The 24,036-nt window shown below is 37.1% G+C and overlaps 1 non-coding gene across 1 annotated transcript; it reads right to left on the bottom strand.

Moving 5' to 3' along the window:
- Positions 1 to 511: 511 nt before the first annotated feature.
- On the bottom strand, positions 512 to 618 carry LOC126009695 (U6 spliceosomal RNA). The gene has a single exon (XR_007495913.1). It is a non-coding gene; the product is annotated as a U6 spliceosomal RNA (small nuclear RNA).
- Between the last annotated feature and the right edge of the window lie 23,418 nt (positions 619 to 24,036).

The raw sequence follows: 24,036 nt of genomic DNA, 5'->3' as shown, positions 1-24,036 counted from the left end.
AGTATCACTTATCTGTGTCAAATAGAATAACTGGATAAGGAGATTCCATGGAGTAAAGGGGGTCCTGAGTATAAGAACTAAGAAGCAAAGAAATCAAGGAAGGTGAGAAGGATAACACAAACTTTGCAATGTACCTGACAAGGTAGCAGGGTGTGTGTGTGTGTGTGTGTGTGTGTGTGTGTGTGTGTGTGTGTGTGTGTGTGTGTGTGATGTAAGGAACTTGGGAGTGCTAGTGGAGTGGTAATAGGATTAGTGCCAAAACATTATATGTCTAAAACTCCACTATCAATAACTTTTTAAATTATTATTTTTTATTTTTTTAAGGGGCTATACTACTGCTCAGGGATCACTCCTGGTGGGGTTCAAGGGACCATATGTAATTGAATCATATCAGGGATTGAACTGGGATAGGCCACATGCAAGGCAAGTGCTCTACCAGCTGTGCTATTTCTCTGGCCCTCCCAAACCATGGTGTTTTTTTTTTTCATGTTTTTTTAAAATAAATTTAAAAAAAAATATGGACCGCTTCTCAAATTTTCATGTCATCCTTGTGCAGGGGCCATGTTATTCTTCTCTGTATCATTCCAATTTTAGCGAGCACTAAAAATAATTTTTAAAAAATGAAGGACAAATTAAAATTCTAAATATTGAAAACGTCATTTCAAAATTAGATAATCATCTAAATCCATTCTTCTTCAGTTGAAATCTATTCAGGGATTTTCCAATAAAATTAACTTTACTGTTGAGAGTAATGGAATGTTCTGGTCTTTGAGGGCAGTTTTTCCTCCTGGGTATTCATAGTAAATATTATGCATCAAGGACTCCATTTTAGATATATTGACATTGAATCCCTTGGATTGTGCACGAGGAATCTATGTTTTTATTACCTGTATACTTGATTATAAGCAGAGTATTTTCCTTGCACACTGAATCAAATGCACAGTCTCCAGTTGTCTTCTGCTTCTGCTGGAGGGGGCGGTGCTTCAGCTCAGTCCACAAGTCGCAGCTGAGCTGAAGAGGTAGGCAGCTGAACTGAACTGGATGCCACTGGACTATTTAACCCACAATATTCTGCGCTTTGTCCGAGACTGTCAGCAGTGATGGTATCTGCAAACTCATTGATGATGACAATGTCTATGCTGATACCCTCACATCAGATACAGCTGAAGTTCTGTTGGACTTAGAGATGATGAGGAGGAGGAATTCAGTTTTGAAGGATTTTAAGCTTTGTGATTTAGCTTGATACCCATTAAGCTACGGTTTTCTGCACTGTATTTAATATTTTAAAGTTATTGTTTTAAGTTTACCGTTTTTCTTTAGCAGTAAATATTGAAAAACATTTAACCTACTTGTTCCTCAATTATTGTAATTGTTTTGGATATATATTTTTATTTTTGAACTTTACCATTGCTGCTGCATTTTCCTCCTCAATTTTTTTTTTTTTTTTTTTGTGGTTTTTGGGTCACACCCGGCAGTGCTCAGGGGTTATTCCTGGCTCCAGGCTCAGAAATTGCTCCTGGCAGGCACGGGAGGACCATATATGGGACGCCGGGATTCGAACCGATGACCTCCTGCATGAGAGGCAAACGCCTTACCTCCATGCTATCTCTCCGGCCCCTCTCCTCAATTTATATTCGAGTTACTAAGGTTTCCCAGGTTTTAGGGTAAAATTGGGGGAGGGGGTGGCTTATACTCGATTATATACGGTAATCTCTTCAGAAGAGATTTGACTATATAAAACTGAAACATTGCTGGCCTGCCTTTTTCCTACCTTCCTTCCTTCCTTCCTTCCTTCCTTCCTTCCTTCCTTCCTTCCTTCCTTCCTTCCTTCCTTCTTCCTTCCTTCTTCCTTCCTATGCTTCTTTCCTTCCTTCCTACGCTTCTTTCCTTCCTTCCATCCTTCCTTTCTTTCCTCTTCTTTCTTTCTTTCTTTTTCTTTCTTTCTTTCTTTCTTTCTTTCTTTCTTTCTTTCTTTCTTTCTTTCTTTCTTTCTTTCTTTCTTTCTTTCTTTCTCTTTTTCTTTCTTTCTTTCTTTCTTTCTTTATTTCTCTTTCTTTCTTTCTTTCTTTCTTTCTTTCTTTCTCTCTCTTTCTTTCTCTTTCTTTCTTTCTTTCTTTCTTTCTTTCTTTCTTTCTTTCTTTCTTTCTTTCTTTCTTTCTTTCTTTCTTTCTTTCTTTCTTTCTTTCTTTCTTTCTTTCTTTCTTCCTTCCTTCCTTCCTTCCTTCCTTCCTTCCTTCCTTCTTTCTTTCTTCCTTTCTTTCTTTTTTCTTTCTTCCTTTCTTCCATTATATTATATCTCTGTTGTCAGCAACTTTGTAAATCATGGTGCCAAACTAGAGTTAATACATTATTAGTTATAAAAAGATAATGTTTTCATATTTACAGCAGCCAGGTTATGATTTGACTAGTGAGTCATAAATCTAATATATGTTAAATTCATCAAGATGTATGCTAATCTTACATATTTATTTTAGACAATTTGTAAAAAAATATTGAAAACAGCATACTGAAATTACATATTGCTTTAGCAAAATAAACAGCTATTTATAGTAAATTGAAAAGAGACATAATACACGTTTCAGTATACATTTTCAGTTGATTTGAAACAAATTATTTTGTATTGAAAATTTATTGAGTCACTGTGATTTACCAAGTATTTGCTCGTCAGTAAATTAGGTACTAGTTATTGTAGAAAACATTTTTAATATACTTTAGTTAAAATCATCTTGAGTCTTTAATGGGAAAGCAAATCTAGTTTATATACAAATTTATTGGGTGAAAAAGGTTTATATTTTATTTGATATAAATAAGCTTTATTTTTTACAAATTTTGTATAACCTTACAAAGTTTTTAAAGCTGGTATCCTTTGTCTTGTGAATATTAAAAAACATGTATAGTGAGCACAAGAGAAAGAAATTAAAAGATTTAGGGAAAAACAATGAAAGAAACCAGTGTAATAAGGACAAAATATCTCTGTCCATCCATGTGCTCAAAATAAATAGCTCATTTAGGAAAATCTTTTTTCCTTCTTCTTAAAACACACAAACACACAAGTCCTCTTAACTATCTAATAGCTTATTATAATACTTTATATTTGAAGAGTTTTATTGATTTCTACTGGTGTGTTTTAATAGGAATTACCAATATTACTATTATTTTTAAGTGCATAACATTTTTTGGAAAGCAGAGTCCTTTGGGACTCATTATGAGAGCCAGAGCACCTTTCAAAATCTGTGGCCCCTCCTGCAGCCTCTATGAACTCACTTGATGCCTGATTTATCACACACCTTCACTGTTTTACTGTGTCAGAAGAAGGTCTGTTTTCTTTTGGTACGCTACATTCTTTGGGGATGAAGTGTTCATAGTCTTTAACACTGGATTGGAGTGTCTCTTGAGTATTTAGCATCTGGATAGGGCCGTCATCACAGTAATGAGAGATAGAGCAGGCCAGAACTGATTCTCTTTAGCCAGGGAGAGAGTAGCCGTGAAGGGGCAGAATCAGCACCAAATCTGTCATGGCTTTCTCCAGCATTGCAAAACTTATGGGTCATACTGCATCTTGATGAATTACCCCTGCAGTCTTTTACTTAGTTTATGTTAATTACTATCATGTCTATTTAGAGTTGGGCAAGTACTGTAATACTAATGATATTGCTATAAAAATTAGGGAATTATAGTCTATTCATATTATTTGCTGACTTATTGTAAGCTCGGTTTTGCTCATACACTTAGAGCATCTTTCCCCATTTTTAAATTATAGTTTTAAAAATAATTGGTCTCTGAAATATAATAAATGACCCCTATTTGCTCAGAAACAATCAGTACCACCAAGAGAGAAAAATTCCCATGAATTTTGATTTTATTTTATTTTGGAGTAGGAGTTTGGGACATATCAGGTAGTGCCTAGGGGCTACATTTGGCTCTGTTCTGAGGAATGAACTCTGGTGGTGCTCAGAGGATCATATGTGATATTAAGATATGAAATGGAATTGCATCTTCCACCACAAAAAGGCAAGTGTCTTACTCTCTATTCTCTATCTCCCTCTGGTTCTGATTTTTCCAGTGTATCTAAACCATCTGAATTATTTTTGTATATAAAAGTGATTTTTTGATTTTTATACAAAGTGATACAATTTATATGTTAAATAAAAAAAATTTTTTTGTTGTTTTTTTGGGTCACACCCAGCAGTGCTCAGGACCCACTACTGGCTTTACGCTCAGAAATCGCCCCCGGCAGTCTTGGGGAACTATATAGGATGCCGGGATTCGAACCACTGTCCTTCTGCATCTAAGGCGGCCTTACCACTGTGCTATCTCTTTAGCCCCGCAATAAAATATTTTAAATTTTCATAAACTGAGAAGAAAATAATATATCAAATGGGAGCCAGATATCTCAGATGTGTAGTTTATACAGAAGACCTGAGCAGCATCACCACAGGCCACCACATGGTTTTATGAGTATTGGTGGGAGTAACATGCATGACACCATTAGCTGTGGTCTATAAAAACTAGAATGAATAAAAAATTCTAGTACTGTACAGTTAGCACTTGATGTTACCTTGTTAACATTTTTATAATAAAACTAAGAGCAATAGACTATTTTGAATTGAATTGAAATAAGTAAGCCTAGTCAGGAGCACAGCTGGGAGAAAAATAATGAACTGTTGACCAACAGCAGCCAGAGTGGCTGTGGATTGTGAGTAGTGATTGAATTTAAAAAGTGCCATTTTGAATTGAACAGAGGTGTATGAACTCAGATAAGAGTGTGGCTACTCTTCTCCCCTCTCTGGCCAGCCATGCTTTTTTTTTTTAACTGAAGGAGTCCCACCACATTAAAAATATCACTATGTTATGAAGGCTTCATTGGGAAAACAGTGCAGAAACTCATAATACTGTGAATGAAGATGCTAGTTCTGAAGGCCCAACCAACATCAGCCACCTACGAAACCTCTCTAATCAGGATTTTTAGAGAGGAAATGTAAAGGCTGTTCAAAGAATTCAAAGAAACCATGGAACATAAAACCTATAGCACTCAAGAGGATATTAGAGTATAAATGAGAAAACTTCAAACAGGAGCCAGAGAGATAGCATAGAGGTAAGGCACTTACCTTGCATGCAGAAGGACGATGGTTCAAATTCCGGCATCCCTTATAGTCCCCTGAGCCTGCGAGGAGCAATTTCTGAGTGTAGAACCAGGAATATACCCTGAGCACTGCCAGAAGTGACCCAAAAACCAAAAATAAAATAAAATAAAACAGAAATAAAAATAAAACAGAAATATTGGCTGAAAAATATGGTAGGTAAAAGGAAAACATCACTGGAAAGCCTCACCAGCAGAGTAATAGCTGCTGAGGACAGAATCAGTGAACTGGAAAATAAGCTGCATAACGCCTCAATTCAGCAGAAGATACTGGAGAGGAGTCTTAAAATAAATGAACAGAAGGTGGGGGAAAATTCTCAAAATAAATGATTAGACAACAATAGACATTTGGGAAAAAATTATCAAGAACAATATGAGAATCATTTGGGTCCCAAGGGCCAGGAAGAAAACACCCACAAGGAAGCAACATTCAAAGACATTATGGCTGAGAAATTCCCAGAGCTGAAGAATGCTTGCACCCATATCTTGAATACCTGAAGAGTATAAGGTAAAAGAGATCTATATAAAATGTGCTGCAGAGATAGCACAGTGGTAGGGTGTGCTCAACCTTGCTTGTGGCTGAGCCAGGACAGACCTGGGTTTGATTTCTGGCATCCCATATAGTCCTCGGAGTCTTCCAGGAACTATTTCTGAGCAGAGTCAGGAGTAACAACTGAGCACTGCTGGGTGTGACCCAAAAACAAACAAACCAATAAATAAATAAACCAATAAAGAAAAGCATCCCAAGGCACATTCTAGTCATAGTGTAGAAAACCACAGGTAAATACAGAATATTATAAGCAGCAAGATTAAAAAGGGAAATGACATACAAAGAAGCAAACTTAAAATTTACAGCAGATTTATCACAATCAACACTTCGTGCTTAAAGGAAGTGGTAGGATATAGTGGTGAAACTATACAAAATGAATGCTTCATTAAGAATACTTTATCCAAAATATACAGGGCACTGACAAAACTTTACAAGAAAAAAAATCTAATCCCATCAAAAAAAATGGGGAGAAGAAATGAACAGACACTTTGATAAAAATGAAATACAAATGGCCAAAAGGCACATGAAAAAATGCTCCTCATCACTAATCATCAGGGAGATGCAAATCAAAACAATGATGAGATACCATCTCACACCACAGAGATTGGCACACATCACAAAGAATGAGAAAAATCAGTGCTGGTGGGGATGTGGAGAGAAAGGAACTCATCCACTGCTGGTGGGAATGCTGTTTAGTCCAACCCCTATGGAAAATGATATGGAGATTCCTCCAAAATCTGGAAATCGAGCTCCCATTCAACCCAGCTATTTCACTCCTAGGGATATACCCTAAAAACACAAGAATACAATACAAAAATCCCTTCCTCACACCTATATTTATTGCAGCACTATTCACAATAGCCAGGCTCTGGAAACAACCAAGATGCCCTTCAACAGACGAATGGCTAAATAAACTGGAATATTATGCAGCCGTCAGGAGAGATGAAGTCATGAAATTTTCCTATACATGAATGTATATGGAAAATATGCTGAGTGAAATAAGTCAGAGGGAGAGAGAGACACAGAATAGTCTCACTCATCTATGGGTTTTAAGAAAAATAAATGTCATTTTTGCAACAATCCTCAGAGACAATGAGTGGAGGGCTGGAACTTCCAGCTCACTTCATGAAGCTCACCACAAATAGTGGTTAGTGCAGTTATAGAAATAACTACACTGAGAACTACCATAATCATGTGAATGAATGAGAGAACTGGAAAGCCTGTCTAGAGTACAGGTGGGGGTGGGGTGAGATAGAGGGAGATTTGGGACATTGGTGGTGGGAATGTTGCACTGGTGAAGGGGGGGTGTTCTTTACATGACTGAAACCTAATCACAATTATTTATAATCAAGATGTTTAAATAAAGAGAAACAATATTAAAAAAAGAATACTTTAGGCAGCCAAAATTTTATTCAGAGTTGAAAGAGAGATACACAGCTTCACAGATGAACAACAGTACATAAACTTCACAGACTGAAAAACAACCTTATAGCTTTGAAAGCATTCATCAGGAAGGACTAGTAGAATATATATATATATATATATATATACATACGTATACACACATATATATATATATATATATATGTCATTCCATCCCTAGAAAACTGCATACACATTCTTCTCCAATGCACATGGGTCGTTCTACAGGGTAGACCGCATGCTGGCCCATAAAACATATATCCATAAAGTCAAGAGGATAGAAATTGTACAAACTACATTTACAGACCACAAGGCACTGAAATTAGATGTTAACTACAAAGAAACACAGAAGAAAAACTTTAACACCTAAGAAACTAAATAGTTCACTACTGAACAACCAACCGTTGGAGCACTGAAGCTGTTCACAGAGATGTTAGGTCAAAGTTCTGACGAGTGAACTCACTGCATGCTTCATGCCCCTTCTGGGAGACTCCTCAGCAGTCAGAGGATACTCTAGAATATGAGGCTGAATAATTCCAAAGGGCATTTATTCCCTGCCAATTGCATGTTCCAAACCGTCACTTCTCTTCTTGCACTGGAATAAAGGTAGAGGGCACCTTTGCTTTCTTTTACTTCCAGAAGGGCTGGTAGCTGAAACCATGATTCAGAAAAACTGTAGTATTGTCAATAGAGTTGAGAAATTCTGGACAACTCCATTTAAAAAAAATACTGTCATTTCCATAGGAACATACCAATTTTGACACCAATATGTATCTGAAGCCACCTAATGATCAGAAACAAAACGAGTAACAGAATGATCAACTAGCAATAAGAGCTTAATAAGCCTTCTGACAATGACTTTAAAAGAAAGAGAAGAGGAAAGGAGGTTAGAATGAGAGGGACTCGGGGCCTGGAGAGATAGCACAGTGGCATTTGCCTTGCAAGCAGCCGATCCAGGACCAAAGGTGGTTGGTTCGAATCCCAGTGTCCCACATGGTCCCCCGTGCCTGCCAGGGGTGATTTCTGAGCAGACAGCCAGGAGTAACCCCTGAGTAACGCCGGGTGTGGCCCAAAATCCAAAAAAAAAAAAAAAAAAAAAGAATGAGAAGGACTCAGATCTTTCTGCATTAATGACTTAAGTTCCACTTATAGTTGTTTCTATAAACATATGTATTAGATTCGTCCTGGAAATAGGGCTAAATTTATGTGGTCTTAATTTACTTATTTTGATACATGTTTACTTTTGCCTAGAAATACATGGTTTTTGATTTTTGCATTTTATGCAAAGAAGTTAATATTTTTCCATGACAAGTGAAGTTTTTTTTTTTTTTTTTTTAGTTTTTGGGCCACACCCGGCAGTGCTCAGGGGTTTCTCCTGGCTGTCTGCTCAGAAATAGCTCCTGGCAGGCACGGGGGACCATATGGGACACCGGGATTCGAACCAACCACCTTTGGTTCTGGATTGGCTGCTTGCAAGGCAAACGCCGCTGTGCTATCTCTCCAGGCCCGACAAGTGAAGTTTTCCATCAAAAATAAGCTTTTAAAATTTTCAAATTTTTCTAATTTTTATTTGTCATATAGACTTTATTTATTATAGAGTATTAAATTTCAAACATGGTAAGGTTCATTCAAGCTTTTTTCAAAAACTGTTTATAAGTGCATATATTCTATTATGAGATAAAATAATCACTAGTATTGTATACTTTTTTTCTTTTCTTCTTTTATTTATTTATTTTTTTATTTTGGGGCCACACTCAGCAGTGCTCTGGGGTTACTCCTGGCTATCTGCTCAGAAATAGCTCCCGGCAGGCACAGGGGACCATATGGGACACCAGGATTCGAACCAACCACCTTAGGTCCTGGGTTAGCTGCTTGCAAAGCAAGCACCACTCTGCTATCTCTCCGGCCCCATATTGCTTTTCTTAAATACAGTTGAAGACTTCACCCAACAAGAACTATGTCTCAGGATACAAATACTTCTCAAGATTATTTGGGTAATAAATCATATGAAATTATATTTTTATTATTTTATCCTTAATAGCAATAAATCACTCACTCCTCAATAGAATATGTCTATTTTGTCTTGTTTTGGGTCACACCCAGCGGCACTTGGGTTACTCCTGGCACTGCACTCAAAAATCGCTCCTGGCAGGCCTGGGGGATCATATGGGATGGCGGGATTCAAATTATCATCCATCCTAAATCAGCTGCATGCATGACCAACCCTACCACTGTGCTATCTTTCAGGACCCTAGAGTATGACTTTTTTTTTTTTTTTTTTGGTTTTTGGGTCACACCCAGCAGCGCTCAGGGGTCACTCCTGGCTCTAGGCTCAAAAATCGCTCCTGGCAGGCTCCGGGGACCATATGGGATGCAGGTATTCGAACCACCATCCTTCTGCATGCAAGGCAAACACTCTACATCCATGCTATCTCTCCGGCCCCTTGAGTATGACTTTTTGTAACCAACTTTTTGTTATCAAACTATGTGTCTGGTTAATTTATATGAATGAAAATGGAATGGAATTTAGCACTGTATATGTGATTTCAGGTGAGAATATCTTGAAGAAGGACTAAACAAGCAGAAAAAGCATTGCTGGTTATTGCAGGCATTAAAATGTATGATATAAAAGACATTATAGCAATAATATTGAAAATAAGTTGAATATGATTTTAATTACCTAGAAAACAACTCAAAATTATGTGCATATTCTGGTCCTGTTGACTATGCATGTAGTATTTCTACATACTTTTCAGAATAAATGAACTTTTTTGTTCTTTCCTTTTTACTTAATATAAACATTTAAAAATGTTTCAACCCAATCTTCTAAATATGCATTAAAAAGACAACTACAAACAATCATGAGCATGAAATTGAGGGGTGGGGGGGGAAGAAAGAAAAAAATGTGCTTTTTTTTTTTTTTTTTTGCACAGGTACAGTAAATATTGGGAGGAGATTTGGCCTAAGAGACACAGGGTTTCTCTGCCCCTGAAGCATACTGTTATGGGAATAACTACAAGCTCCGTACATGCTCTTTTCCACTCCCCCAGGTCTTTTATGGTGCCAGAAAACTTTCTGCTCAGTTGTGAATGATAAAATCAGGACTCTGTAACTAGAAGTCTTGGTATTTGCACAGGTCATAGGATGAAGCCTAATCTTACTTTATGGTTCTAGAAATTCTGTTCCACCCTGTTGTTTTAATCAGTCTTCTGTATTAGTGGTCTTGGTTTTTGCACCGAACTTAGGATGACGCCTAGGATATAGAATTTCATTATGTTTCCAGAAGTTCTGCTCAGTCACAGTTGTCACAATCAGATCTCTGGAATTAGAGCTCTTGGTTGTTCTACAGATCATAGGCCAAAGCCTAGGCTAAGGTCTTCTTATTTGTCGCAGGATAAGTTCTGCTCAGTCATGATTGTCAAAGTCAGTCTTCTGTAGTTAGCAATCTTGGTTTTTGCACAGATCAAAGGATGACTGTAGTTAATTTTAAAAGTACATTGAGCTTTCCAAAGGGCTTTGCCCTCCAATGTAGGTCTAATAGTTGAGTACTGAAGCTGGGTGATGAGGTGCTGTGTTTGGTGGTCCAGCAGTGTGCAAGATCATGGTGCCAGAAATCAACTGAACTAGGGTTCTCCTCACATGTGAAATACATGTGCTTTACCAGCTGAGTTTCTCTATGACTCCAGAGAACTCTTAATTATATTTATTTAGGAAGATTTTTTTTCACATTTTTCACTTTAAATTAGCAACATATTTAGCCAAAAATGAAACAAAGAGCCTTGGGATAAGATTGTCAGCCAAATAAAAATTTGAATTTTAGAAAAATAATGCCTGATTTTTTACTATATCATCTAAACATCATATAGGATATTCTCATAACTAAAACACTCATTTATTTAGAAGTCACAGATTTAATTGGTCACCCTGTAATTTATATGACTGTCTAATTTTGGAACATATAAATTATGCATGTCATTATCTTGAATCTGGTTTACCAGCCAGGTTTGACAGCAATAGTTTTTAGTCACTTGATAGTCTTATTGTCCCTCTTGCCCCACATTTCTGCACCCTTGACAATGTACAGAGCTACATAATTAGTTGTAGTCAGTATTTTGTCCTTGGAAATAACTTGCATCTGTTAATTGGTGCAGTTAAAGTCAATGTGGATCTGATGCCCCAGATAATTTTTTCCTTGCTCCAATTTAAAGATGATATCTTGAAGCTGACAACATTTTGTGACATAGCAACCTTGGCACTGAGAATAATCACTGCACTGTTAACCTCTTTTAGGTGTGCAACAATTAAGCTGTGCCTGAATACATATCACAGCAATGCAGGTAGCTTATTCTGATTAACAAACCATGTCTGATTAGGTAAATTCCTCCATTCAAAGTTTATGGGTTGTATGGTCTGCCCATTTCTCTCAACTTGTTTACATTGTGGCATATCTTATGGTTTCACCTGTGATTGTGTTCACCAGAGAATTTTATACTTGGTTATGGTGTGCTGGGACATCCCGACAGCAGTATTGCTGGCATAAAAAATGTGGGACAGTGCTGGGAATAAAACTACAAGGACCATGCTCCACCCTTAACCACATTCTAAATCCTGTTGTAGAGCTTAGTCTTTAGGGAGATTTGTAGATTTGTTTGGATGATTGAATCATAATTCTAGGTAAGAGTTTCAATAACTCATATGTTACACGGTAAGAAGAAACAAGGAAAGATGTTAATTGTGTTAGTATGCCCAGTATGAATATTGTTTCAATTCCTTAAAATTTTTTTCTTTAAGTCTGCATCAAAGGATATGGCTATTTAGACAGAACAGGTATTCAATCAGTTGCTCACCATAGAGATCTATAATAATGTTCTAATATTCTTATTCACAGAAACAGGTGCAGTATGTGTTCGAAAGCCCAGGACTCTTACTGCTGAGCTCACTATCAGAATGTTTCAGTGTCTTAATTGTATTATGTCTATAATAACTCTTTTTTTTTTTTTTTTTTTTTTTGGTTTTTGGGTCACACCCGGCAGCGCTCAGGGGTTACTCCTGGCTCTATGCTCAGAAGTCGCCCCTGGCAAGCACAGGGGACCATATGGAATGCCGGGATTTGAAGCACCGTCCTTCTGCATAAAAGGCAAATGCCTTACCTCCATGCTATCTTTCTAGCCCCTCTATAGTAACTCTTTAACTTTTTCTTGTCCACAGAGGTTCTTAAAGATATAGGTTGGTCACACGTTTTGCATTTTAGTGTTTTATCATACTAGACTCCAAATACAGTCATCAACATGGTAATACCTTGATAAAATACTCCAAATCATCCATCTTCCATTTGATCATGACTACTAGCATTATCTAATGCTTATATCTGCAGAGACCATTGAAATAGGCAACTGCATTCCTTGGACTTTTGCTTCAGGCCCCATTCATTGACTATATATTTTTATGATTTGATTTTTTTTTTTAAACCAAGCTAGCTTACTATTAGACCACAAGGTCCACATTGTTAGTTTGCTTCCAGGAAAAGAATCTGGATGCTCAAGACATGGTAAATGATATGCCATGGGAGTATACTCCTCTTACAGAGCCCACTCACTTATTGCTAAGTACCCTTGTTTGGAAAATTATGATTGTTCTAAGAATGTTCTATGCACAATCTAACCCCATAAGCTTTTATCTAGCAAAGTTTATCTCCACCACCAATGAATTGCCTAGATACTGGAAAAACTTTCAACTCCCCTCCCGCATATGCCAGCCTCATTTTTTTTTTCCTTTTGAAAGTGTTGACCAATTCCACTAGGGTCAGTCCTTCAACTGTAACCTATGAATAGATCTCCATTGTCTGTCTATATATGTTTGAGTGTATATGTGGTGGACTCCTCTATGCTTGTTTAATCTGTATTGTACATAGCATACATATAGTTTCGATTATAAGATATCCCTCCTCCTCACCCTCGTCTACCAACTTAAAAATCCTCTTCTATTCTTTATCCCCTCACTCTGATCCTTGATCTCCCCCCAAGTTAACCTTCTTCACCGATAGTTTTTTTTTTCTTTTTTTCTTTGGTTTTTGGGTCACACTTGGCAGCTCTCAGGAGTTACTCCTGGCTCTACGCTAAAAAATTGCTCAAATTGCTCCTCGCAGGCTCGGGGAACCATATGGGATGCCGGGATTTGAATTACCATCCTTCTGCATGCAAGGTTAACCCCTTACCTCCATGCTATCTCTCCAGCCCCGCCCATAGTTCTGAACTCCTCAAGGACTGGAAATATCACCCTACCCCAGCAAGCTGCCAGCCGACTCCCAAAGTGAAAGGTCACCCTACCAACCTGCTATATCTCCCCTTGAGAAGAACCTACAAAGACTGCTTCTACAGACCCATTCCTAGCTGCCTTTTTTCTCCCACACCCTCCAACTGTCTAATGTTGCTGCTACGGAATTTGGCTTTCTAGAGACCCTCAGCTCCAGAATACTACCTGATGCCTGAAGTCTGCAAACCATTTCTCAGACTCCACAAAACAACGGGGGGGTGGGGGGAGGAGGATGAAACTATGCTCTGGATTCTACAGTCCCCAACTATCTCAAAAGACTATCTCAAAAGGGTATTTCCTATATTTCTTTTGTATGTTTCTATAGAGGCATTACCTTAATAGTTATAATTCTTAGTGTCTATTTTCATATGTAGAGGTAGCTTTCCCTGTCCCTGCTTTGGATATGCTTAGTAGGAAATTGATGTAGAAAAGTCTCGGTTGGGTTATGAGCCCAGGTTACAATCAGGTTATAGAGATTGTTTAGCTTGTTAATTTTACCACTACATGCACCAGAAGTATCATGTGGATTGTTCCATTTTGCATAGGCACACTAAAATGGAGGAAATATTACACATAGAAAGAAATTCTTATCTAATAGGAATGAGAAATTATAAATTTTATAGTTCAGGTCTGCCTTTCTCCCTGAGCATTTGTCATGGAGACTTGACTTGGGCCTCAACATCATACCTCAGATCTCAATATTAGTACCAGCACAGATTACGGCACCAGCACTAGGATTTAAACTCCTTCTTGGGGAGGCCCAAATGCCACCCTGGCTCCAACCTACTTCAGGGTAGGCTTATAAGACACCCTGATGATGAGGAAACAGCAACAACTTGATCTAAGGGCAAGTTTTTCTACCTCACCACCCAACAGTGAAAAAAAATCAGAAGATGCTCTGCCCTGGACTGTACAAGAACCAATATCTCTAGTCACAGAACAGAACCAATATCTCTAGTCACAAAAGACTCTAATAACCACAACTAAGCAGAACATTTTTTGGGACCACAGAAAAAGACTTTATCCTAGGATTCTTCTGAGGAACTTCACAAAAACCAAGATCTCTAACTATAGAATACTGACTTTGTCAACTGTGACTGAGTAGAATTCTTTTCTGGGATCATGAAGAGAGACATTGGGGTTGGACAACCAACATGCCTGAGCCTGTAGTTGGTCTTTTGACAATATACTTCATGAGTAGAGACACCTGTATCACTTAGTCCAATAGAATTTCCTTTTTAATTTCCCCAACATTTAATGTGCCTATGCAACAAACAAACAAACAAACAAAAAAAGCCACACCTGCACCTCCATAGAACTATAGAACTTGAGCAATAGAACAGTGGGTATGGTTGCATTGCACATGGCTGGCCCAGGTTCTATTCATGGCTTCCCATATGGTTCTCTTGTATTGTCAGGAATCATTACTAAGTACAGAGTCAGGAATAACTTTTGAACAACACCAGGTTTAGCCCCCCCAAAAAAAAAACAAACAAAAACTCAAACAACAACAAAAAAATTGTCTAGTCAAGAGATAGGGGAGACTTGGAAATAGCACAGTGGCAAAAACACCCACTTTGCAATCAGATGGCTGGAAACAGTGCCCAGGATACAAGAGCTACCCATTGAGTGGGAGAAACTATACATTCAATACCCATCAGATGAGGGGCTAATATCCAAAATTTACAAGGCCCTGACAGAACTTTACAAGAAAAACAAATGGCCAAAAGACACATGAAAAATACTCCACATCACTAATCATCAGGGAGATGCAAATAAAAACAACAATGAGATACCACCTCACACCATAGAGATTGGCACACATCACAAAGAATGAGAATAATCAGTGCTGGTGGGGATGTGGAGAGAAAGAAACTCTTATCCACTGCTGGTGGGAATGCAGTCTAGTCCAACCTTTATGGAAAGCGATATGGAGATTCCTTCAAAAACTGGAAATTGAGCTCCCAAACAATCCAGCTATACCACTCCTAGGGATATATCCTAGGAACACAAAAACACTATACAAAAATCCCTTCCTGACACCTATATTCATTGCAGTGCTATTTACAATAGCCAGACTCTGGAAATAATCAAGATGCCCTTCAACAGATGAATGGCTAAAGAAACTGTGGTACATTTACACAATGGAATAGTATGCAGCTGTCAGGAGTGATGACATCATAAAATTTTCCTATACATGAATGTGCATGGAATCTATTATGCTGAGTGAAATAAGTCAGAGGAAGAGAGATAGATGCAGAACAGTCTCACTCATCTATGGGTTTTAAGAAAACTAAAAGACATCCTTACAATAATTTTCAGACACAAAATAGAGAAGGGCTTGAAGTTCCAGCTCACGACATGAAGCTCATCACAAAGAGTGATGAGTGCAGTTAGAGAAATAACTACATTGTAAACTATCCTAACAATGAGAATGAATGAAAGAAGTAGAAAGCCTATCTAGAGTACAGGGGGGATGAGGTGCGGAGGAGGGAGATTTGGGACATTGGAGATGGGAATGTTGCACTGGTGAAAGGAGGTGTTCATTACATGACTGAAACCCAACCACAATTAGGTTTGTAATCAAGGTGTTTAAATAAAGATATGAATTAAAAATGTAAAAGAATAGAATTAGTGATCTTGAAGATATATTTTTCCATGGAGTGGAGAAATGAATGACTGATTAGAGGAGATGAAAATGGAAGCAGGAGAAAAGAAAGTGAATTTAGTGATTAAAAATGCCTATATGGCGTTTTGAATAAAGAAAAGTAAATAGGAAAAATGTTCAAAGTGTACATGAATTTTGCAGCACAGGGATTTGCACCATACGTAAGTTCCTAGAAATGATTGGAAGACTATTTGATACTCTGTTGGTATGGAGTATGTAAGGCAAACATCTTAACTGTACTTCCTCTTTGGCCCACTGCAAGTTTTTTTTTTTTAAGGTAGAAGTGCCATCATTGATGGCACTGTCCTAGGAGAGAGTGATTGAAGATTTCTAATTATTTTTATAGATGTACAACAAATTGTACTTAAACGTTTATCAAAAGAAACTTATGCAACTATCTTAACCCTGAATTGGCATATTTTCTCAGCAAAATTTTACTTGCTATATTTACTTGTTTATAATTATCAAAATGTTTTCAAATGGATTACATGTGTATATTAATTTGTGAGCCAATAAAAATAGTTCTGAAAGTCACAATAGCATGTGCACTGGTGAATATAAAAATGGATGTAGCAAATACATTAAATCCTAATTTTTAATTTTTTTTTTTTTTTGGTTTTTGGGCCACACCCGTTTGACGCTCAGGGGTTACTCCTGGCTATGTGCTCAGAAGTCGCCCCTGGCTTGGGGGGACCATATGGGACGCCGGGGGATCGAACCGCGGTCCTTCCTTGGCTAGCGCTTGCAAGGCAGACACCTTACCTCCAGCGCCACCTACCCGGCCCCTAATTTTTTATTTTAACATTTTATTTAAAGAAAAAGTATCATATAGTTGGCATAATTGATTATAATGCAAATTTTTTAGATAAGTGAAAACAGTTATTGAAAAAATAAAATAGAAGAGAAGAAAAAAAAAGAAAAAGTACAGTAGCAAGCACATTTGAGAATATTATTGTATCTCCAATAAAGTAATTAATACAATGGCAGAAAAAAGCTTTGTTAGCTGTCCATTCTGTTAAATTGGGGTGTTCATATAGGGATAACAGCATCAAACAATGTAAGTTCTTCAGAAATTCAAAGTATATTACCGTACCTATACTACAACTTTTAGGGATATATACTCAGCTTCCAGAGCTCCTGGAAGAAGGAAGATATGAAGAGGGGTGTTCACTCTTGCACAAAAAAGCTGTTGATATCAACTGCAAAAATGACATACCTGAAGTTTGGTCAGTGTCCCCGAAGCGAATTGTAGTGGGTCAATAATGAACAGGGCCATCTTGGAAATGGTTGACTATAGGTGATGAAGGCGGCAGGCATAGTCCTACTTTTTTTGATGTTGTTTTTTGAGCCACACTTGGTTACGCTCAGGGGTTATTCCTGGCTATGCGCTCAGAAGTCAATCCTGGCTTGCAGAATCATATGAGACACCAAGGATCAAACTGCCCTTCCACTGTGCTATTGCTTTGGCCCCAAGCCCTACACTTTTTTTCTTTTTCTCTTTCTTTCTTTCTCTCTTTCTCTCTCTCTTTCTTTCTTCTTTCTTCCTTCCTTCCTTCCTTCCTTCCTTTCTTTCTTTCTTTCTTTCTTTCTTTCTTTCTTTCTTTCTTTCTTTCTTTCTTTCTTTCTTTCTTTCTTTCTCTCTTTCTCTCTTTCTTTCTCCTTTCTTTCTTTCTTTCTTTCTTTCTTTCTTTCTTTCTTTCTTTCTTTCTTTCTTTCTTTCTTTCTTTTCTTTCTTCTTTCTTTCTTTCTTTCTCTTCTTTTTCTTTCTTTCTTTCTCTCTCTTGCTTGCTTTCATTTGTTTTATGGGTCACACCTGGCAGCACTCAGGGGTTACTCCTGGCTCCACACTCAGAAACCACTCCTGGCAGGCTTGGGGGACCATATGGGATGCCGGTATTCGAACTAATGACCTTCTTTCTGCATAAAAGGCAAACACCTTACCTCCATGCTATATCTCCGGCTCCCAAGCCCTACATTTTTTAAAAAATAAATTCTTTAATTGAATCACTATGAGACACACAATTATAAAGTTGTTCATGATTGAGTTTCAGTCATACAATGTTCAACACCAGTTGAACATGTTCACCAGTGTACATTTTCCACCACCAATTTCTCAAGTACTCTCCCATGACTGTTTCTTAGCAAATATTTTTCTCCTTTTTCTCCATCTTCCTTTTTTTAATTTTAGGTACTTTACAAATCCTGTATATTTTTAATTGAGAAAAACGTAATTTTTATGGAACATGGCTTATCAAGCAGTGTGAATGATTCACATTCATAAGGAACAATGTAAACATGCAAGTAAGCCAAGTTAGTGAGTGTGACAAGAAGCGATAGTAATAAGTTCTACTAAACACCATATTTGAGTTAAATTTTCGAGAAGTGTGAATGGAATAGAAGTTGCAAAACATGTGATAATTTTATTTTTAGTCACCATGGAATTGAAAAGTTACTATTGAGTTTCAGGCATACTATCAGTGGTCCTCAAACTATGGCCCGCAGGCCACATATTGTATTTATATCTGTTTTGTTTCTTCATTGCAAAATGAGATATATGCAGTGTGCATAAGAATTTGTTCATAAGTTTTGTTTTTACTATAGTCAGACCCTCCAATGATCTGAGGGACAGTGACCTGGCCCCCTGCTATATATCAACACCAATCCCTTCATCAGTGTCACTTCCATCCACTAGTGCTCCCTACTCCCATCATTTGCCTCTCATTCACCAGTCTGCTTTTTTGAGAGGCACTTTTCTTGTACTGTAGCTTACACTACTGTTACTGATAGGGTTTCATGAACAACACTTTATCACTTCCTCCTCTCTGCTATAGTTGTTGCCCCCTCCCTGTCCTATCCCACCACCTTCAAACTAACATATTCCCTACTGAAAAGCTGTATTGTGTGGCAAAGATAAAAGAGGTTTGGGAGACGCTATAGTTGTCAATTGGTAGGAATACTGAGAGTGTATAGTTCAGTTGTTTTGTCAATGCACAGACGCTATTGGAGATTTTATACAAAATTATGCTACATTTAAAAGTGGAGTGTGGTGTAATGGTGTCTTAGTGACAACACTGCTTCTACAAGTTCATGGTTAGACATGATCCATTATCCAAAGTCTTTGTAGATGGGAAGAAGAGTGATTGCAAAGCATTTGGTAAAGATAAATTAACATAAAATTCAATATTAGCAACTTTCCAGCAAATGTCTCTGAAATAAGTGGTGTATTTTGTGTAAAGTTTCACAGAGTGGTTTCTTGATACATTAATATGTTTTTCTCTTATTAGTGATGCTTTCATAGTTGGCTTGATTCACTTGATATCGATGATCTACACTGTAATAAAATTTAAGCAGAGAAACTTAATACAGCCTGAATTAGGAACCACAGCTTCATTGGGACTTAATGTATCATATTGCAGCATAGCATTCTAATATACATAATTTCCTAAATCATGCATTGACTTCAGGGAGTACTTAAATATTCAGCTCAATTCTTTCTTAAGTGTACAGAATACAGTTAACAATATAATGTCCCACATGTGGAAGGTAGACAAGCTTCCCTCCATACCCGAATTCACCAGCAGTGGAGCTAGAAAATGAGGCAATTTCTGTATGTAAAATTTCCCTGGCAGAGTTATTCCCAGCACATTTTGTGAACCAGGGATAAAACTCAGTATTTCTCAAGAGCCTATTATGAGCCAGCTCTTTCTTTAATGTTTTAACAGACTTCAGTCTTCAAAGAAGCCATCAAGTATAGGTATTCATTTTTCCCATTTTACTCAGAATATATAGGCTTAGTAGTATTGCTAGAGTTATTATAGTGGTGGTGGATCTATTCTATTTTTATCTTTTCATACACTTGACTAGGATAAGTGCAAATATATGAATTCAAGATTCAAGGGAATTTGCCTACATTTTAGGATAATTTTATTTTTTAATTTTGGTTTTTAGGTCACACCTGGTGGCACTCAAGGGTTACGCCTGGTTCTTCACTCAGAACTCGCTCCTGGTAGACTCTGGGGACCATATGAGATGCTAGGAATCAAAACCAGGTTCGTCCTGGGTTAGCTGGGTGCAAGACAAATGTGCTATATCTCTGGCCCTAGCATAATTCTTACATCAAATAATTCTTGTATTTTCTCAAAATAGGAACGCTTTTCAGAGGTCAGAATGTCTGGATTTTTTTTTCTTTCTTAAATTTTTTTGTGTTTTTGATTTTAGGTCACATCCAGTGACGCTCAGGGGTTACTCCAGACTATGCACTCAGAAATCACTCCTGGCCTGGGAGACCATCTGGGACATGAGGGATCGAACCGTGATCTGTCCTGGGTCAGCTACGTGTAAGGCAAACACCCTACTGCTGCGCCATTGCTTTGGCCCTTGATATTTTCTTAAGGTCATGAAGAACTATAAGACTAGTTTGCTTTCTTGGAAAAAATAGAAGTGATTTCAGTAAATAAACTCTGAGCAGCTATAAACTCTTGAATATCAAAGGCATAACATTGACTCCTATTATCTAGTTTATAACTAAAGGTTAAAATAATTTTCCTGAGTCAAACCAAAGAAATAGGTTATATTTTAGTTGTATATTTATGTTTCCTATAAAAGTTCAAACTCAGATATTTTCTGTAATATATAAAATAGTCTGTTTAACATGTTAATACAATTTTTTAATGTAAGTAAATGAAGAAAACATTTGGCACTACTCACTTTTACAGTGAATTGGGTTTGGCTTGTAACTGAATAGTGAATGTTTTAGATATGAGTATTTTCAGTTGGCAGTAAGAGGGCAAAGAATTCTCCAATTGCTTCTTGTCATTGTGAATGTAAAAATGTTTTCTGTTATACTTAAAAATCAAAATAAGGGGCCATAGAGAGATAGCATGGAGGTAAGGTGTTTGCCTTGCATGCAGAAGGACAGTAGTTTGAATCCCAGCATCTCATATGGTCTCATGAGCCTGCCAGGAGCGATTTCTGAGCATAGATCCAGGAGTAACACCTGAGCGCAGCCAGTTGTGGCCCAAAAACAACAACCCCCAAAAAAAAAATCAAAATAAGCAAGAAATCTTACCAACAATTTTCCACAGAAGATAATTTAAGAAAAAGTATGATTTTATTTTTTTGGAAGGGCAAAATCTGAACATTAGAAGAAGAGAAACATGTTTGTGACTCAAGTGTAGTATCACAAATGGATTTGGATTCATTTTTATATCATGAGGGCATTGATAAGTCTCTGAGCAAATTAACAGAACTACTTTTAGTGTAGAATTGAGAGGTCACCTGATATTGGAGATCAAATACTACATTTAGAGCAATCACTGATGTATGAACTGCTCATTGTGTAGTGATTTCCCAAAGTTCTGAGGCCTATGTGAAGAGGTCTCTCATCAGCTGAAAAGAGACTGAATGATGTACTAGCCATTCTTCAGCCCCATTGAAACTTTTGGGTAACTAGCCCCAGCTGGTATTTTGACTACAACTTCATTAGAGACTGAGCCGGAGTCACTCGAATTAAAATATTCTCATGTTTTGATTCTAAAAAAAACTGCATTATGATAAATTTTTGTTGTCTTAAGTTTTGTAGTACAAGGAGCAGGAAATATAACATGACAGTCTAGCCTAGAAATTCAAGGAATTCTTTTCTACAAGAGGATCAGATGTATACATTGCATTTAAGTAAGTCAGAGGCAAAAATCCCCCAAATATATGCAGTAGGTACATCAAGGTTGGTGGACTGTGGAGTCAGCAAATAATTGATCTACTTTAGAAAAGTTGGTACCACAGAGTTAAAGCACAAAGGTTTGTCAAAGATTCAAGTTGCAAGATACTTGATGCAGAGATGATCATAATTTCTCGAGTTCAATTACATGAATAGGCTTGGCTGCTATCCTCTAGGACAAGCTGACAAGGCAAGCCTATAAAATGATATACAGTAATTCCAAATAGTCATTTTTCATCCTCCTCTCCATTCTCTCTGCCATCACCATAGTGCATGCTCTTGGGACTTCATGTCTAGAACTTAATTGCTACCAGGTTGCTTCTTCTTCCTAGGCCTTGTCTTCTTAACTAGACTTTAGGTTGCTTAGGAGAAGCATCGTGTCTCATTAAATTATCCTCCTTTAACCACAAGCTCTTTTAGGAAATTTGAGTATATGTGGACTTATTTTGGTCTACCTTCCCTGAAACCACAAAAACTTGGATCGCTCTGCATAGCTCTAAGTTGCTGCCATCTTGTTTCTAGTCATATTCAAGATTCTCAGGTTATTTGCCTTTACTCTCTTCTATATGTCTATGATATCAGTTACTTTAGCTACAATTTAGGCAAAGGTATTTCATCATTTTCCTGAAATTCTAGGTGTTGTGATGTGGTGAGTGCATAGACCATTATTAGACTGTGTGTGGACTGCCATTAATAAAATAAACATGCTTTGTCATTTGTTACCCATAACAGGCTATGCATGTCTAGAAGAAATAATTTGAACAGTAATAGATTGAATAATGAAGCTTCTTATAATGTTGTAGACAGCACCGAGACTATTATATTGCCCAATGAAAAATCCATTTTTTAATCTCATTCTATGCAGTAAATGACATTTCTTATTAAAGTGCCTTTTTCTTTAATCTTCACACACAAGACACTTTTGAGGACATAAATCCATGCTCCTAAGTAGAATATGGGCACAGAAATGAATGTTGGAAAGATAGAAAGATGAAGTATCTTAAAAAATAGGAAGCAAGCAATTGTTAGAACATAGTGGGGGCCATATCTTTGAAAGCAGCACTTTCAATTTTCATATACTCACTTTTATTTAAGCAAGTGGATTAAAAGTGTAACTTGGACATGTCTTAGAACATAGATGAAATTATTCATAACAAATTCCATAAAATGATTGTTAATTCTTAATCAGTGTGTCATCTGTTTAAACTTGTTTCTTCCATGAAAGTTGCTCTATGCTTACTATAAATTAGATCGGTGTTTTTCAACCTTTTTCTAACCATGAATAACTTTTGATCTTGCTTCCTTCCTATGAATCCCTGACCCTACATTTATCCCCCCCAATATTATCTTGTGCTATGGCCCCCAAATTACATGATTTTATTTTCTGCATTTTATTTATATGGTTACAAGGTTGCTTGTGCAACAGTTTTATTTCACAAATACAGTTGTTCATGATTGAGTTATAACCAGTGTTCATTTCCTGCCACTAATGCCAATAGTTTAATTTGTTCCTCCTAGACATATCTTGGGAGTCACCAGGAACTGTATGGCTTCCAATTCAGTAATCATGATTAGAGCAAGATCATGTTTAACAACTGTCCATTTGCAATAAATAAGTTGTGGATTTTTAATCAGAATAGAGTCTATGTTCTTTAGTGGATTTTGTAGTGCTAATATTCAGTAGAATACTTCGCCCATGGACAATGTCCCATGTCCCTCATTGTACAGATTTTTGTATAATGAATTAAGAGATAATTAAATGGGAGTAAACAAGTACAGTGTATAATAATAAATTCAAATATCTAGAGAAATATAATCAATTAACAGCTATTCATGTTGGGGCTAAGCCTATCTGATGACATATAGTAGTTCTGCTAGAAATTTAAGAATTTTTTAATGAATTTTAATTCACATCTTCATTTATTTATTATCTTCCTCCTTTTTATTAAAGGATGCCAGAATTTTCCTCCCTTGTTTGTTCTCTGGAGCTATCTTGGGGGCCTCCTCCTAGGTTTGATTCTGGTAGAGAGACCTGAAATTCTCAGAACTCATTTTTACTATCTTTTGCTTTGAAGGGTTTGATACTAAACAGTCTCAGCTTGTTCATTTCTAACAGACTGAACTATTTAAACTTAATTCTGCCAAAATCAAGGCTAACCATTCAATGTGGAGATGCAAGAAAGCAGCACTGCAATGCAAGATTCAGGAGAATATTTTCCTTGATAGTA

The sequence above is a fragment of the Suncus etruscus genome, chromosome 5 (assembly GCF_024139225.1).
Source record: "Suncus etruscus isolate mSunEtr1 chromosome 5, mSunEtr1.pri.cur, whole genome shotgun sequence".
Classification (NCBI taxonomy): domain Eukaryota; kingdom Metazoa; phylum Chordata; class Mammalia; order Eulipotyphla; family Soricidae; genus Suncus; species Suncus etruscus.
The sequence above is the reverse complement of the archived record's forward strand: the minus strand, read 5'-3'. Positions and strand labels throughout refer to the sequence as shown.